This window comes from Selaginella moellendorffii, unplaced genomic scaffold (assembly GCF_000143415.4).
Source record: "Selaginella moellendorffii unplaced genomic scaffold, v1.0 SELMOscaffold_129, whole genome shotgun sequence".
Lineage (NCBI taxonomy): Eukaryota > Viridiplantae > Streptophyta > Lycopodiopsida > Selaginellales > Selaginellaceae > Selaginella > Selaginella moellendorffii.
Window position 1 is genome coordinate 24,973 of NW_003314390.1, and position 3,311 is coordinate 28,283.

Here is a 3,311-nt window from a genome sequence, read left to right on the forward strand (position 1 = left end):
ATCCATCGCATTATCACACAAGAAAACAACCTTCAAGAGGGCAGCCCAATTTGCAAAATCTCTTTTTGTACAAAGGGATAAAACACTGCTCCAATGCAGTGGCAGCAGTACTACTGCTCGCCATGTTCTGCCGTACTTTGTGTAGCCAGCGGTTGTTGATCAGAAAGCACAAGTCTCTCCTAGCATGGTGAACCATCAGGATCTATAATCTGATACCATGATAATGATCTGAGGAGACGCTAGAAAACAGGGTACATGGCCATGGCCGTGGCCACCAGCGTCTGACCTAACTACCCCGTGCCACGTGGCAGAAGCCTGACTCTGAACGAGCTCCTTGAGTAACCATCAATCCAATATCGCCTCCAACTTCCAGCATGTGTGAATAAGCACCAAGTTTAAGCGTCATATTGTCCCAAGCTTACAGCCATGTTGAGTTGTTGACGTTTGCCATATCATCAATCTCTAACAACACAAGTGATGCTTGATACAATTGTGAGAATCCAAGGCCATAGTGCACTCCTTTGATGCAAACCGTGTTCATAGACCACATCCTCATGGTCTGACCGAGAGGGTATAACCAAATGCCCACCTTTGAGTCTAAATGAAATGGCTTTAGAACATCATACCCTCGCTTGTGTGTAAGGTATCAGCATTTGAGTGCGAGCTATTGAGGGTTGCATTGATGGAATCTCCACCCATTGCTTGGTCACTGGGTTTCCAACCATGAAAGGCCTTTTGGAATAACGAGAAGATAATTCCCTGGGCAGACAAAACTACTTGCGACCCATGCGGGGCAAACCAGTTCTCAATAGATATTTCTTTCCCCATCAGACTCCATGCTGGTTACTTCTAGAAGCGTCTGAGCTCGTTGAATGAAGTATACCCTTGGTGCAGAAACAGGAACTTGGTTCATCCATTGTTCCGTGAAGTATGGATGCCGTTGCAAATGAAACCATTGCTTACACGCCGGCTGCAGCCGCAAAACATCTTCGGCTGGTAGAAAGGACAGTACATGAGCATTCCATCTCGACTGGGCTTGAGCGTGAATCCATGCATCTGAGAGGAAGCTCTCGGTAGATTTGATGAACGAGAGAGAATCATACCTTCTTCCCAGAGTACGGGTTCAGCAAATAGAGAAGCCTAATTTTGCCACCAGCGACTTCCACGGTATCTATTCGGGAATGCCAGCCGCTGCTGGCGCTACGCCCGGGGCCTGCCGGGCGTCTCTCTTATTGACTATAAGAACTGAACAGACACGACGGGTCAAAGAGGGAATCACGAATATTCCCTCAATACTCCCACTCAAGTTGAGCTCGCGATACTTCTTTTCTTCACGCCCAGAGCTTGTGCGTGTCGCGCGAACACTCGGTGGAAGTGCCTCGTGAATATATCTGCCACCATCTCCGTGGTAGCACAGTAGACGAGTTCCACTTTCTTCACCGCTACCTGTTCACGAATAAAATGAAACTGAACCTGGATGTGTTTTGCGATGAAATCTTGGATTCTTCGTCAAGGCAATAGCTCCTTGATTGTCGCAATGCAGAACCGTTGCCTCCCCTTGCTCGTAGCTTAGACCGTTCAGCAGAGTCCTGAGCCAAAGAATTTCCTTGGCTGCTTGGGTCATCCCGATATACTCAGCCTCTGTGCTCGAGAGAGCCACGATTGGCTGCCGCTGGCTGCTCCATGTAACTGCTGCGCTGCCCAGGCTGAAGACGTAGCCTACGCTGATCAACTTCCCCTGCCCAGTCTGCATCCGAGAATTTGAGTTGAGGCTGCTCTTGTTTTGTGTAGTACAAAACATAATCGGCTGTCCCCTTCAGGTAACGAAACACACGCTTAACTGCCTGCCAGTGCTGGAAGCCGGGATTTGCCAGGAACTGCGAAACCACTCCCACTGAATAGGCGATCTCTGGCCTGGTACAAACCATGAGGTAGACTAAACTGCCTACCATCTGCCTGTACGGGATCCTCTCCATCACTGCTTTCGCTGCTTCCGTCTGAGGTGCCATGTTCTTACTGAGGTGCATGCCAACTTCCATTGGCGTTGATGCAGAGTTGACGTCACTAAGCTTGAATTTCTGGAGGAGCTCTTCAATATATTTCTTCTGAGACATTTCTAGTGTGCCCTTCCTCCTGTCTCTGAAGATCTGGATGCCAAGACAGTACTTGACGCTCCCAAGGTCCACCATCTTGAATCTCGAGCTGAGATCTTTCTTCAGTTGATGAATCAGCTTCTTGCTTTTGCTGAGGAGCAAGCAGTCGTCCACGTACAAAGCCAACAGCACCAGGAGAGCTCCCACTTGCTTAATATACACATTAGTGTCTGCAGAGGGACTCTCGAAGCCAAGGGCAAGAAGAAACGAGTTCATCTTTGCGTACCAGGCACGAGGCGATTGCTTCAGGCGCCTTCTTGAGCTTGCATACCAAGTGCTCTCGTCCTTTGGCAATAAATCCGGCTGGTTGCTCAATGTAGACTTCCTCCTCCAAGTCGCCATTCAGGAACGCCGTCGTTACATCCATGTGCTCGACGTGCATGTCTTCGTGAGCTGCTAAGTTGTAGAGAAGTCGAATTGATGCAAGCTTCACCACTGGTGAAAAGGTCTCATAGAAGTCGACTCCTTCGACTTGTGAGAATCCTCTCACAACAAATCTGACTTTGTAGCGCGTGTCTCCATCAGGTCCTGTCTTGAGCCGCAAGAGGAACTTGGTCTTAATCACCTTCCTCCCAGGTGGCAGCTCCACAAGATCCCAGGTCTTGTTCTCCATCAATGAGCTGTACTCAGCTTTTCGAGCCTTATTAGCTTTCTTGGCCTCTTCGTTTGCCCAGTGCCCTGGTTTCTTGCAAATGTTACAGCGATCATTCTTCTTTTTCTTCTTGAACTTTTCTGGTTTGCTGCTCTCGCCCTGATCGTTCATTGGTCCTAATCTGTCCCACACTGTGACAGATCGTTTCCCCTTTCCTGCGAAGAGTGCCAATTCTTTCTCATTTGAGCTCGCTTGCCCTGACTTGAGAAAACCCTCCAACGCTGTGAGGTTAGCTACGATCTGGCTGAAAGTGTTACTGGAACTTAAATGATGCGACCCTGCGAGTTGCATTGGTCCAAGCCCCTTGAAGAAAGCTGTGATCAGCTCATCTTCATCGAAGTCCTTCATTTGAACTGCATCGATGGATTCTGTCTGAAGAGAAGAGAGCGGCCCTGAGGCGCTGACAGAGGCAGCGCCATCGTCCCAGGATCTGAAGCCCTCAGGGCTCCGATACCATATTCGGGAATGCTAGCCGCTGCTGGCGCTACGCCCGGGGCCTGCCGGGC